We start from the raw sequence: 16,135 nt of genomic DNA on the forward strand, positions 1-16,135 counted from the left end.
GATTGTCATAGGTAACAAGTGATTTGCACGGAATTCTTGTATCTTGACCGAAAGTCACATACGAATGTATAGGCCTCTTCAAGCGCATGCGTAACAAACATACGCCATTTAGAATACCGGGGAAAATTTTTTTCCACTTTTCTTTTTCGATAGGGAGAATCTCTCCGTATTGGGACATAGTTTTGCAAATATATGAATCGGTGACGCTTGAGGGAAGATCATGCACACGCACTTCTATAGCACTTTCTTCCATATATACTGGAATGTTGTACCTAATGTTTTCGTGCTCCACATAGTGCACATTGTTATTGTCTTTTGCGAATTGAATTGCATCCAACTCTGTATAAAACTGGATGTAAACAACATTATTTGTCTTATTGCATTGAAGTAAATGTACACGTTTAATGTCAAGATGCATTTGCTCCTTAAGCAAACCTTCAAGCTCTCGTATCGAAGTTCGAATTTTTCTCTGCCTGAAGTCAACAACAATTGTATTCTTTCGTGTCGGCGGTAGCTTTTGTTCGTTTGGTTCACTCATTTCGAGGTCGTTCTATTGTTCACTACACAATACTGTACTTGGTTTCTTCTGTCCCGAACGTAAGCGGTTTTGTTTTATCAACTGACTTGGATGAGATGTGAAAGCGAACTGATACCGTTTCTCATGAATATTTGATAGAATTTTAGACACTTTTTGTCCACGTTTGGCGAATGGATATCAATAAATAATAGTATTAGAATTTTGGAAATCCAAAACGGCGGTTTATGGTTTGTGTATATTCTTTCAAATAGCTATACAAGCCGTATTTTCGAGACATTGGCAAGTAAGTTATTGAAAATGAGATCATATTAATTCCTGAACTAAATTTCGAAATCCTGGATGACCACAAACGATTTGTTGTGGATTTTTCGAATTTAAACGGATTTATGAATGCCTTATATTTGCATCGTTACAATTCTACAAGTGAAGCATTAAAAGTATGCAAAATGCACACAATCAGTCAACAAGCACGTGCGATTATCGATATTCGGAAGTGTACAAAACGCATATCAGTTTTGTTCGTATTAACATCATTCAGTTATGTCTCTGACGTTACTCACCTGCTTTTTTTCGTCGGAATTCTCCTGGTTAACTGGTTATCGTGAAATGAATGTGATTGGTTTATTGAAGTTAGAATTATATTTCAAATGGAAATGCAGTTTAATATACATACTAGAAACATTTGATTTGTATTCGATTATTTAGCAGACAATCGATGCCTTGAACCCGGTAACTCGCCGACTACAACCCCTTAGCCGGACACCCATCCGCAATCATTATGACCGACGATTCCGTGATTGACTGCGAAACGAACGAAACAATAGAATGGACAGCTTCACGGATCGACTGGATGGGTCCAAAACATTTGTAATCGATGTTGTTTGGCCGCCACCGATCGTAACACTGAGATATGTCTTCTGTCCACGGCTCCCTTTTCCCATCCAGCACTTGCCCACCTGATGCAAAGTGCTGTTGCCGATTCTCGGTTGTTTGTTATGTTTTATGTTGTTAAACATATTTTTTTTCTTTTCGCTCCCGTTCCAATTGTTGTCGCTTTGTTCGTCGGCTTGTGGTTAGCAATGTCACCTTTTTCGCGAAGGCTCCACCAACGGCTCCGAAGCATCTGATTGCGAACCGTACCGACAGGCGGATTGACCCGAAAGAGTGAGCGGTGCAGCTACAGAAGAGCTACATCATTTGGCGGTGCTGCTTTCGATACTTTATGACGGAGCTCGTTATGAATTTTTATATTTATGGCTATTTATATGCGACAGCTTCTTGTTTTTTTTTCTTCATTTTGCTCTGTCATCGTCCACATGCGACTCCCTATTATTATGATTTTGGTGGGCGCAAAGGAGCGGACTGCGACTCAACCGTGGACGGTTCGAGTACTTGAAGGCGATCGTCAATCATTTCAGGTCGTTCCATGATTTCGGAGGCGCTGTTGCTACTCGTTCCCAGATCATCAGCTACATCTTTTTTTTCGTTTTATACTTATATAGAACTAAACTGAGGCTAAGGATGGTGGTCGGTGTTTATTAACCGATTTATCGCTATTCAATTTCAGAGACAACAATACTTAGGTTCGAACAAAAGAATGGGCAGTTTGCTGTGCACTGCTTGTTGCCGCCTCGTGAAGTCAGTTTATCATCATTTGTGGACAATCAGTTAAATTCTGCTTGTTAATATTCCAACGGTGTCTGAGCAAGCAGGTGATCCGAGGACGCAGTGATTTAGAAATTTGTTAAACACTAGCTTTGACAGAAGATGCTTGATTCGTGAACATGTTGCCTGTCGATTACATAATTATTTAAAATTCATGCTTCTAATATCGCTTCTCGCATTATAGCGAATAACTGCGGTTAAAGATTAATGTTCTCACCTTTCTACTATTAATATTAAAATCTAAGGTTAAACTCGACACAAACATCTACCGGATGGAATGAGTGCCAAATAACTCTATTAGTATCGACACGTGATTGCCAATCTTTCCTTTGCGCATTTACCGTGACGATTGGAATGAAATCGAAGAACCATATGGCTCTGGCACTGTCATCGGTGTTGCACTATGTTATGTTGGATAGCCACAAATAGAACGGCGCCGACCCGGTGTGAGTGTGTGTGTGGTGTGCATCGAATGCTTGGCGATAGAGTTAGTTATACTACTGTTTGGTTGGCATATTACAAGGCGGGTTCGATAGTCGCCGGGGAAGATCGGTTGCACGAAGGAAGATATTTGTACAAGCCACGCACTGCAGTTACTGGCCTACGATTAATGGCAGATACGGATTTCAGAGGTGGTCCCAGCTGTAAATTCAACTGCACAAGGTTTTTGGGACATTCAGAACAAGTCGATGAATCCGGATGCTTCAGTTTAAATTTTGTGTCGTTTTCTAATTGGGACTGGTTGATTTCGAGAAAAAATATTGATTCAAGGATGGAAGGGATTTTAGTGGGTAGGAAATTGATTTGCTTTTTCGCTGTGTCGTGAAAATGTGTTTTACTTTAGAACAGAATCCGGCTCTGACGAGAGCTGCTCACTTGAACGGAGGAAGGAGTAATATTGGCAAAGTTCATGTTAACACTTTAGTTTGTCTCGTCGTGAATCTGATTTTACGTCTAGTGCAAGTGCAAATGGTACGCAATGCAGCTGCGAAGATTACACTGCAGCACAGTCATGCATCAAGGAGGAGGTAATCGAGAATCTATTTCATTGCATCAATTAGATTCTGTTTAGTCGTGCTCATTCCAACGTGTTCCATGTTTTATATTACATAAAAAGTTATATGTTATTGTGTTTCTCCAATAATCACTTACAATCAAATATTTCTGAAACATTTATGAACTTAGCAAATATGAAATTTTGAACTGAGAATTGGCATTTCTACTATCTGGTGTTACTACAGAGTGCGGCATCTAGACAGGACCTATTTAAATATTCAATAATTCGGTCATTTTCCAGCAGATTTTCGAAATGAACAAAATTTTTTTAGAGTGTACAATGCCATTATTTGACAATTCACACAGAATATCTTATGATAAAAAAAGAACCGGTATTTTCATTTTAAAATTCGCGCGCTTGTCCAATCGATAAACTTTTATTCTCTCAACGTTGGCAACATTCACAACATTCTGTCAAATTTTGACGCATATCATACGATTAGTTTTTGTTTGGCGTCTATACAAAGAAGTTGAAAAATTTTCGTGCGGCGATTTTTATAATGGATGAAAATTTAGAACAACGGCTCGCCTTCGAAGCACCATTCGGTCGATTGTTGTGCGGTTTCGACGTCATATTCATAGATCCACACCTCATCACCAGTTATGATGTATTCGATGAATGTGGGGTCATTATCTGCGTTGGAAATCATCTCTTTGGTCACATCAACACGACGCTGTTTTTGAATGAAATTCAGTTTTTTTGGCACCAGCCGAGAAGCGACGCGTTTCAAAACCAAAACATCAGTTAAAATGTGTTCGGCTGATCCATAAGAGATGCCCAACAACACAGCAATCACTCTAATCGGTACAGAACGATTTTGCAACACGATTTGCTTCGCCGATTCAATGTTTTCTTCAGTAACAGATGTTGTTGGGCGGCCAGGGATCTCATCATGATTCAAGCTTGTACGACCACCTTTGAAGCGTTTATACCACTCGTATGCCTGTGTTTTTCCTAGACACGATTCACCAAAGGCCTTTACTAACATTTTCAACGTTTCGGAACACTTAAATTCGTTTGCAACACAAAATTTGATGCACGCACGTTGTTTTAAATTTTCATCCATTATAAAAATCGCCACACGAAAATTTTTCAACTTCTTTGTAAAGACGCCAAACAAAAACTAATCGTACGATATGCGTCAAAATTTGACAGAATGTGTATAAAAGTGTTGCCAACGTTGAGAGAATAAAAGTTTACCGATTGTACAAGCGCGAGAATTTTAAAATGAAAATTCCGGTTCTTTTTTTATCATAAGGTACAATATCGATCAAATGATCATTATGCATTCAAAAAGTGGCCCTTTATTGGGTATAAATCGATTCATGTCTAGAATGGCAAAGACTGACGAATCTGGCTGGTTGGTCAAAATGGACTGAAAAATGACAAAATTATTCAAAATTTCAATAGGTTATAGATCATGAAAAATTTGAAACACACCATAAAAACCTAATTTTTCATATGACGGAAAATTTCACTTGTAATGACTCAAGGCCATCGTCCAAATACCATGCGCGCGGGTGGTTCTAGGAAGTTTTCGATGGAAATTTTGATAAATTTGCCAAAACCAAAATCATACAGACCTTTGAAAAGCATTTATCTATCTGCAAGGCAAAAATGGCTGAAAAATTTGGAGGATTTTCCGAGTCTTATCAAAGGTAGCTCTAAAAATGAGTTTTTTTGTTATCTTTCACAATTATTTGAAAAAATAATTCGATGGCATGATTTTTTTTTTCAATAAACCTTTGTACGGCTGCTCGGCCATCCATGGAAGTTGACCATCAATGTTAACTTCCCTCTCTGAGCAGCCTAGATAGCCGTGTAGTGTCGGTAGCGGTTTCCCAACTGGCTAAGAATAACGCTACGGTCCACCTGTACCGGTGGTATAAGTCCACCAAACAGGTAAGCCGTGTGGCATCCGGCGGAATTATTTTTTACCAAGAATTGATCCACTGGTTTCCTGTTTCATGTCGTAAAAGGCCACAAAAATAGGAACTCCTAAGTCAAGGTGTATTTCCGTGCCGATAGCTGAATGGCTGCAGGAGGTTAAACATTGCAGTCGTGAACGGAATATCTTGGGTTTTTCCCTTACTGGATACACGCAATGCTTAGCAATCAACTTCTTTGATCATCGCTTCGGTAGGCCAGAGATTAGAAAGCTGAGTGTCTGTGGGTGTCCTCAAGGTGGTGTACTATCCCCACTTTTATGGAACCTAGTCGCTGATGGTTTGTTAAGGAAACTTTATAACCTTGGATTTCCGACTTATGGTTTTGCCGACGATTATCATATATTGATGACCGGTATAAGCATTAACACTCTCTTTGATTTAATGCAGCAAGCCCTGCGATCTGTTGAACAATGGTGTCGTCAGGTTGGATTATCTGTGAATCCGGGCAAAACATCAATGGTGCTTTTCACTCATCGTAGGATAATTACAGGAGCTCGTCCGTTGCAGTTCTTTGGTTCAGAGGTCACTGTGGTCGATCAAGTTAAATACGTCGGGGTTATTCTTGACTCAAAACTGAATTGGTCTGCTCACATTGACTTCAGGATTGAAAGAGCTTGCATGGCTTTCGGCCAATGCAGACGAGCTTTTGGAAAATCATGGGGACTCGAACCCAGATATATTCATTGGATCTACACAACTATTGTTAGACCAATTTTAGCATATGGATGTCTTGTATGGTGGCAGAAAGGAGAAGTCGCGACAGTTTAGTCAAAGCTAAATCATCTCCTAAGGATGGTCCTAATGGCGATGACAGGAGCATTCACGACAACTCCTACTGCTGCTCTAGAGGCACTACTGTGCATTAAACCACTGCATGTGTTCCTAAAACAAGAAGCATTATCTTGTGCATACCGTCTTAGGGTTACAGGGCTTTGGAACAGTAACCCATTAGAATATGCTACCAGTCACACTCGCTTGTGGTCTCAAATGGTTACGTGGGATGAGTATTTACTCGCTCCTAGTGACCTAACTCTCACATGCAGTTTTCCTTTTAAAACATTCAATGTGAGCTATCCTCTTCGTTAGGAATGATTGTCTGGTTGTCTGGAACGACAACTTGATGAACACATAGTTTGTTTTACGGACGGTTCTCTGTTGAATGGTCGTGCTGGTGCTGGTATCTACTGTCGTGAAATAGGCTGGAGCAGTCTCATTCACTTGGTAGATACTGTACTGTGTTCCAAGCAGAAATCTACGCAATTCTGTGTGGAGTACAATCGGCACTTCAGCAGAGGATCTGTGGTAAACGTATTTATTTTTGTTCCGACAGTCAGGCAGCCTTAAAAGCACTCAGTTCGAATGACTCACGGTCGAATCTAGTGATCGCATGTCGAACTCAAATTGAAGACCTCAGCATTTCAAATGCTGTTTACTTCATATGGGTACCCGGCCATTCTGATATTACTGGAAATGAATGGGCTGATGAGTTGGCTAGAGCTGGTGCAACGAATGATTTCGTTGGTCCTGAACCAGCTTTACCACTTTCAACTAGTTGGATAAAGCACAAGATACGTTCTTGGGCTGCATCCAAACATGCCAGCTACTGGCGCAGCTTGCAAACTTGCGCTCAGACAAAAGCATTTCTACCAGATTTAAATCTGAAAATGTCAAAGTGTCTACTGCATTTCTCCAAGTATCATTGAAGTATTCTGGTCAGAGCTCTGACTGGACATTGCAAACTCAATTATCACATGGCTACTATTCAACGTGCTGAGTATTATTCGTGTGATTTGTGTGAATGCGATTATGGTACTTCATATCATCTGATATGTAACTGTCCCGCATTGACGCAGCTACGTATCCGGGTTTTTGGTTCTCCATACATGGTTGAGTCTGTGTATGCGGAGCTAAAATTGAAGGATATTCTCTCGTTTCTCACCCAATGTGGTAAGGAGCTATAGTCAGAAGGGTTCATCGTTCTTCCTGGAGTGAATGAATCCCTTCTGTATTCACCTTAAATAGGGTTTGGCAGATTGTTTGGCATCCTCTGAGGGGTACCGAATTTACTTCTTCTCGTACATACTGCGAGTCGTTCTGCATTCTTCCGGGAGTGCAGAATGGTGTCGCTTTTGTAAGATCTCTAAATCCTCTCGGGGGTTGGAGGTTTTATTAACAGCAGACTGTTCGGGACCTCGTAGAGGTTCAGAATTTCCTTCTGCTTCCACTAAATGTGATCCTCAGCAGATTGTTCAGCATCCCTTAGGGGTGCAGAATTTACTTCTGCTTTTATGTGTTTTTGTGTCGTCAATTTTTCCCATCCTCCTAGTCCAACCCTTACCATTTCCTTTCAATCCTTCCCTCTTATATATCGGGAAAATGATGCTAAAAACAAATTGATGGCAAGGCACAAATCTCCAAATATCAAGGGGAACGTGCCATTTGAGCCAATTTGTTCTGATTCCTGATTCCTGATCGTCCAAGTACCATGCGCGCGGGTGGTTCTAGGAAGTTTTCGATGGAAATTTTGATAAATTTACCAAAACCAAAATCATACAGACCTTTGAAAAGCATTTATCTATCTGCAAGGCAAAAATGGCTGAAAAATTTGGAGGATTTTCCGAGTCTTTTCAAAGGTAGCTCTAAAAATGAGTTTTTTTGTGATCTTTCACAATTATTTGAAAAAATAATTCGATGGCATGATTTTTTTTTCAATAAACCTTATGCTGGCTACAAGGATCACATTTGGACACATTCTTGGAAAACCTTTTCACCCTCTTCATGGAAAATCAACGAATTTCATATAACATATATATTTGAAATTCGTTGATTTTCTAGTGTGCTAAAATTGGACTTTGAGCATGGGCCATCTAAAACGGAGCCGCGGCCAACATTTGCATGAAATCATCTTCAAACATTAAATTATTATTTTTTTTTCATAAATACGTTTATTTCATGGGCAATATACATAAGTTTTTCTTCGCAATGGCATCCACAATACATAGTACTTTAAAACTAATACATTTCGAATATCACATTAATATTTTGGTATTCATTAGTTAATCTAAACACTGTTTTTATAAAGCGATTTGCTATTATAAATTACATTAAATAAAATACATTCATTTTGTACATGATCTTATAACTATTTCAAGTTTGTTTGTATCAGTTCATTACTTTTATTTAATATAAGATAGCTGGCTATTGGTTGAACTCATGGAAGAGAATACAGTCTAACATAAAATAAAATCTAAATTGGAACTCCAATGGACTTAATGAAATGATGAAGAAGTTTCATGAGAAGAAGCTCACGACAAGCAAGAATGTCACGAACTGGGACATTGGATAGTCTACCTTGGGTACGCAAGGAATTTATTAATTGAGATCTGACATCACGATACTCCACGCCATTTCAAACCACATGATCAATATCGCGATAACCTTCGCCAAAGGCACAATTATTAGTCTCGGAAAGTCCAAATCGAAGGAGATGTGTATCCAACGTGTAGTGATTGAACATGAGTCTGGACATCACACGAATGAAATCCCTACTCACATCCAGTCCCTTGAACCACGCCTTTGTCGATATTTTAGGAATAATTGAGTGCACCAACCGACCCAGATCATCTCTATCCCAAGAAGCTTGCCAGCTGGCAAGTGTCCTTTGGCGAGACGCGCCATAAAATTCGTTGAAAGCAATCGGTCTCTTATAAATTTCACCCTCAATAGCACCACGTTTGGCTAAAATATCGGCACTTTCATTGCCTGGAATGGAGCAATGAGTCTGGACCCAAACTATTGTGATTTGATAATTATTATTCAATATGACGTTCAGACACTGTTTTATTTTACCCAATAAAAACGATTCATTTTTGCCAGCAGCGTTTGAGTGAATGGCTTCAATTGCACTCAGATGGAGATAATGTGACGATTACACTCAAACTATAATGAGCTGCTGCTAACTCTGCTATATAAACAGATGAAGGTTCTTGAAGCCTAAATGAATCCGAAACATTATAGTTGAATATACCAAACCCAGTAGCCTCTTCAATTCGTGATCTGTCCGTGTAAAATATTTTCTCGGAGTCAATATGCCTGAACTTACTTGTATATATTTTTGGGATTTCCATCGAGCGTAGGTGTTCCGGGATTCCACACACTTCACGCTGCATGGATGTGTCGAAAAATAGAGTTGAGGCAGGAACATTTAGGAGGGTGTCACGGATAGGAGTATATCATGAAGGATTGATTTGCTGTGACATATGGTTAAAATTTACAGTCATGAATCTTGTTTGAGATTGGAGCTCAACTACCCTTCGAAGTTATTAATAACCCGGGGATTCAGTACCTCACATCTTATTAGCAGTCGCGATAAAAGCTCCCAAAAACGATCTTTTAATGGAAGAACTCCCGCTAGAACTTCAAGACTCATTGTAACATATGTGTCGAGTGCATGAAGCCTAAAGCATTTCGCAATCAAAAACATTACTTTATATTGATCGTAGTACCGATTCTAATACAGATTTCATCAATTTTCTCAAATATGGTGTTTTTTTAATCAAATCCCATACCTCTTGAAAAATCACCATTTATTAATCCATTATATCTTAGCGTATGAAATTCCATGCGTAAAAACACCTATCTTCAATTCATGTTTACTGTGTATTTTTGATACATTGGGACTTCACTACCCGGTTGGCGGTTCAATGCATAGGGCGCTGGTCTTACAAGCCAATTGTCGTGTGTTTGAGCCCCCATTTGGAAGGAATCTTAGTGTCAGTAGGGACGCAGCACCAGCCATGCAATGGTTCTGTATGACAAGAATCGGCTGCGAAGGCCAATGAAACAGAAGTGCAAATTCCGCAAAAGGAATGTAAAACCAAGGCTTCGCATTGCTAGAGACTTCACCAGCTAAAAACACAATTTCATTGTGCGTATAACACAGCTGTACATTTCATCTTATTAAATATGAAAAACATCTCTTGCTTTGTCTCAAGACCAATTTCTCATTGAATATAACTTTAAATTTAGTGACACATCACTCAATTGCATGAAAAGTGCGCGTAATCTGAACTTGAGTTATCACCAACTCATTTTTGAGTTAAGTGTGTTTTACTCAAAAAAGGAAAAAAAATTTTTTCAAAATATGGGTGAGTTTAACTCAAAATTTTAGTTCTTTGCACTCAAAATAAACAAGTGTCAAGTGTTGCATCGCATTTTTTGGACGCTTGAGCCCAAATTTTTTCGAACTTCTGCATGTTCCCAGCTGCCTTACCAGTCTTCTTGAAGACCCTCTTCAAGGTTGCCCAGTATCGTTCGATGGGTCGAAGCTGAGGGTGGATTGATATATTTCTCAACGAAATTTATACCCTTTTCCGCAAGCCAATTAGAGATACTGCTTTCTGGTCCTGTTTCGGGTTGGAAGAACCGGGTTTTTTACCTTTTCCTGGTAGCTCATCCAAAGAATAGTGTTCCCCAAACTTATTAATGATGTGTTAAACTGGCATGATGAATTCCAAACCGCTTCGCCAATTTTCGCATAGTAATACCCTTCTCCAGGCGCGTACCCAGAAAAAAATTTCGGGGGGTGTTTCAGAACATGTTGATCAATTTCCATACAAATGGAACTTTTTATATAATTATTTGAAATTTTTTTATTGTGGAGTCGTTTGTTGAAAATTATTCATTTTATTTTTTACTTATTTGAAAAAAAGAGTTTACATAATATCATACTTTTTTGAGTTTCGGAGGGGGTTTGAACCCCTGAAACACCCCCCTGTATACGCGCCTGCCCTTCTCACTTAGCCATGTGTCCAGAACCTTAATTTTCACTTCCTTTTCAATACGCGACATTTTGAAAACGCAGAATTTCAACCGCACAAACAAGTAAACAAACGAAAGCTGACAGCCAAACGCACAGCATGCTGTGATCTGAGTATAAAAAACTACAAGGATCAGCCCCATGGGGTTGTTCGAGCCGTTGATGTGGAACAAGGCAAATAAAATTTCTAATGATCTGAAATCAAAAAGTTCAATCAATCCGAACCAACACCGAACATAATTTGTCTTGATTTGCATTTGTTTTATGACCGATGAAATTACACCATTATTTCAAATATATGCAATTATATCTTTGTACATACTTGCGATTTCGATAATTAAGCTTCTCTTCGCCAAGCTTGTGTTGAAGTTTTTTATGCAAGCAGTTTTTTAGCGTTAAGTTTCTCTACCATTCTGCGATTTCGGTTGAAGCGATAAACTATTTCTCATTATCAATCGAGTTCATCTAATATAAATTAGAAATTAATCTGAAGCACTTAAAATTTATCCAGAGGTAGTTGTCAATTTCTCATGGGGAAATGACATAACATGGAATTCCGAGCTTACATGACACAAGATCAGAGTATACCGATTAAGGGCTGAGACCAGTGTGTTTTGGGGCGTTTTAAAGGGCTATTTTCACGCTTCAAATCTGATTTTCTCAGTACTTTAGCGGTCGGGAAAGTCTTTTTTCTGAAGGAAGAATTGCATAACTGAAAACGCCGTCTTTCAACTTGTTCATTGAATATCTTGCCTTCAAAAGCATGGATCAAAAATCTTTCCTGACAATGTCTAGATAATTCAATTTAGATGCGGTTAGTGCATAAAAACATATATGTTGTCGCGATAAAAATGAAGTGAATGTTATTTTTGTAATGGTAAGTACGTTTCTATGGCGGCACCATTTTTTTCTGCTCTTGTAGTAACATAACGAAACATGAGAGAGAATTAAAATCGGCTCATCAAGGCTGCCAAACAAGCGGTAGCTTTATTGGATTTTATGTGATGTAGTCAAACTTGTAACCGAAAATATCAAAACTTTCTTGGTCACCCGGCCACATCGAGAGTCATTTTACACATTTACGAGAGAGCATGAAGAGAAATGTAATACGCACAGCGAGCGACACGGTTTTACGCTAACAACTGGCATCAGCTAACAACTGGCATTTGAAGCTTCAACTTCAAATCGTTTTATGGCACGTTTTTGTCTTGCTGTCTAGCAACAACCTACCTCTAGCATGCTAGGAATAGGACTGAAACGTTAGCTTATATATATATATATATATATATATATATATATATATATATATATATATATATATATATATATATATATATATATATATATATATATATATATATATATATATATATATATATATATATATATATATATATATATATATATATATATATATATATATATATATATATATATATATATATATATATATATATATATATATATATATATATGTATGTATTTATTCAGCATTGTATGTGTTTTACTTTTGATTTTACAATGTAAGTGGTTCAGCTTTTGGCTTTTCACCTTTGCTACGCCTAATTTAATGTTAATTATGTTCTGATGTGCATTTTTGATCTTTTTACATTACGAAGTTAGATATTCCATTTGTTTCAAACGTTAGCTTTAATTTCGCTTCTATTTATAGATTCGCGTGCTTCAAACAGCTTCGCTTTTGCATCGATTTACCAATCAGAGCGATGCTCTCTCTTTGATACATCGCTTACTCCTTCAAAACCGTCGTCTATGGCAGGGAAATCCGGTATGCCAAAGATTTTTAGCAGCCAAATAGGACACTGCTCGCTACTAATCAAAATTTCAATCATATATAATTGAAAATACGTGGCTTGATACATTCAAATCGAAACATAGAAATATTTCCTATCAAATGATGAAATAATATTAATAATTGATACAAAATAGACTGAGCTGTAAGTGTTTAAAACCTGACCACATTTCTACGTGTAGTTTTTCTTGAGTTTCTGATTTGCACCCCTATATAGAAAATAAAGATGTGTTCCACATCAAAACCATCACAAATACATGCGTACAACACAAATGTATGTGAATAGCTTATTTTCGATACATTCCTTTAAGAAATTCTTATATTTATTATCATTATTTACATGCATGGAATCCATAGTTAAAATCATTATTCTTTCTTTTAAATTGAAAGCTGCCTAAAAATTATTCCTTTCGTTTCATTCTGACGAAACGGCAACGAAAAACAATGTATTCTTGCATTCTTAAATTCGATAAGAATATTCCGAGTTTTCATATGTTTGGGATTGAAAATAATGCCGCAAATGGATATGATTTTTCCACACTGTGTACTTCGCTTCTGCTCAATCAAAATCCTCATCAGAATTTTTTTTATTAGTTTCTTCGAATATTATATTCCTTATTTCAGTTTTTAATGTAAGCATCACGGCCGCCACAGTCTTCACGAGGAGAGTGCATACAATGTTGCTTCAATTTTACAATAGCGTGCTCGTTGCAGATATCCCGGAAACAGTTCGAACATTGAAGATAATCCATCGCGTAGCACAAAAAAATCTTGTAATTGCCAATACTATCGGATGCAATTAAAACCTCGCGCATAACATATAATAGAACGAACTCTCGATAAAACAAATAAGATAGCCTAAGCGTACATGTCAATGAGAATACAATCGCAGTCGAGATCCACAAACAGAAAAGAACGGCCGATCGTAAAAAAGAACAATTTACGTTTTAACACATCATCCAATAAGTCGTGTGACTGATACACAGATGACGCTATCATTGTTAAATCCATATGACGTTTATGAAGTATCAACTTTCGAAAGACTATGTGTGAAATTTCATGACAGTTTGTTTAGTCAAAAAAAAGTACAGCCATTAAGGTGAAGTACTTTTGTCATTTTCATAACGATGTTATCAGAACTAATTTTGTTTGTTAATTTATCATTGCTTCTTGATGAAAAAAGAAATACTGTACAAGCTCAGCAATGGCTTCAAATTCATATATCAATAGCGAATACTACAAAATCAGAATCGTTAAAAATCGAGGAAAACCGACCTCTTATGTCACACTTTTTCACCAAGACAATGCACCGATTCGCAACTCGATAGCAAAAATTGTTAAATTGAACGAATTACACTTCGAATTGCTTCCTCATCTATCGTATAGTCCAGTTTAGAAGCGGAGTAGGGAATTGAACCCGGATAGGCAGTGTGAAAGGTGTTCGTCTTACCCGTTACGCTATGATCGACTTTTGCTATCAAGTCTCAACAATATAAAACTAATATCGATTGTCTTATTTACAAAAAGAAAATTCAATTCATCCCTATTCACTTCTTCACGCGAACACGGTTTCCTTGCTATGGTTCCTTGAATTTTGTAGCTTAATTGCTTTATTCATGGTTCCGTACTTTCTCACAGTCTGTGCTAGCAGAAATAAATTTCAGACCGGAGTGCAGCATCTCTCAGCTCTTCCCATCTATGCATCGGTTGATTTCCTTTTTTTTTTTGTTCTCGTCTGATCGAAGACGACCGTTGGAAAGAGCTCCTAGGAAATCACTCGCACAGGTGGCTTGATCATGAAAATCCTTCTTTTATTACACTCTTTGACTCTTTCTTTTTTCGACCTGGCTTCCTGTGGGTCTGAGAATGCATGTTGACGGAAAGGTAAAATAATAATAATAATAATAATAATAATAATAATAACAGCAGAAGTAGTGGGACGATTTACGAGGAAACGTAGAAGATTACACAAATCATAAAATTATACGGCAAGCGACCGAGAGTCTAATCCCGCGAAAAAAAAATAAGGATCACAATCTTTCTCACAACGTTAGGTGGATTGTTATGTCTTTTTTATTCCTTCGAGCTGGTCGAGGTATAAGGTAAAATAGTTAACGTTGTCCGGGGCAATAATTAATATTAGATGGATTACTACAGATCATGCTATAAATGTATCGAAAGAGCATATGAGAGTCGAATGAGCGACCAAACAATTTCGCGATAATTTGCATTTCACTCAATGCATTGTGCAATCTTGCAATTGTTTACAATTTAGGAATTTACTAACTAATACTTCATCGTATTTAGAATTTAACTCATATCCATTCAACTGAATATTCGAAATTTCAGCCACATCATAATTAACGAGTTTACCTTAGGTTCGAAACGGTCTCTTTTTCCATTTTTCTGAATCTGATGCTATCTAACGAGCGGTTTCTGATCCTTCTGAGTATGATTCCGAGGCAACCAAGAGCAAACCGAACGGAAATTTTGACCGCCCATCTGGCAAGTGATCTTAGCTGAAGGATGAATTTTACCTCCGACATAAAGCCAACCCTCTTCTCGGGCTGTGTGGTGAAGCGATAACAATAACAAATAGGAAAGAATTTCTCTACAACGCGGGACGATCGTCATGATCGGCTGCCGGGTTGCATTGTCCTAGCTGGATCTCCGATCGGGGGTGCGAGTGTAGATGATGAAAAAAAGCAGGATGAAATAAATAAACTAAGTTGGTGAGAATGAAAAAGTCCAATCAGATACGGCTGGCTAGGATCAGAAAGGCGATAAAGCAAAGCGTGAACTGAGAGAACGAATCAGGAAAAGTCTCGCGTCGAAGCACCAGGTAAGTCGTAACATATATCAAGTGAAACCAGAATCTAAATATTATTCTAGGATGCGCTGCCGTATTTTTGTTTTTTTTTTTCCTCTTTCTAGAAGTCGTAGCCGTGAGCATTGACCATCGCGTAGAACTTCGTTTAAAATTCGAATAGCTCTTTACGAAAATCTAAATTTTTTCGGTTATGCAATACGACGTTATATTCTTTTGTTCAACTACTGGGCTAAACAAGATTCCTTTCGGGATTCCCGCTCCCACCATACGGTAATCGTTTGCTCGGAAAGTTACACCTGCGCAAAGTTCTCATGCTACGTTGATTGATGAAGGGAGGGAACACAACACCGCAGTCGAAAATCTGAGAATAATAGCTAGGATAGAAAATTTGTTCCCGTTTTGTTATTCTTCGTCACTTTATTCCTTCCTTGTTGGTTATTAGCTCACTGGCACTGCATGAGTGAAAAG

General features: G+C 38.0%; 1 long non-coding RNA gene across 2 annotated transcripts; it reads left to right on the forward strand.

The window, feature by feature from the left end:
- Positions 1 to 2,741: 2,741 nt before the first annotated feature.
- LOC131427035 (uncharacterized) lies at positions 2,742 to 13,066 on the forward strand. 2 transcript variants are annotated; one of them, XR_009229230.1, is made up of 3 exons: positions 2,742 to 2,994; positions 3,053 to 3,231; positions 12,700 to 13,066. It is a non-coding gene; the product is annotated as an uncharacterized LOC131427035 (long non-coding RNA). The 2 variants fall into 2 exon arrangements; XR_009229231.1 differs by having other exon boundaries at positions 2,742 to 2,990; positions 3,048 to 3,231.
- Positions 13,067 to 16,135: the final 3,069 nt, after the last annotated feature.

This window comes from Malaya genurostris, chromosome 2 (assembly GCF_030247185.1).
Source record: "Malaya genurostris strain Urasoe2022 chromosome 2, Malgen_1.1, whole genome shotgun sequence".
In the NCBI taxonomy this organism is placed as follows: Eukaryota; Metazoa; Arthropoda; class Insecta; order Diptera; family Culicidae; genus Malaya; species Malaya genurostris.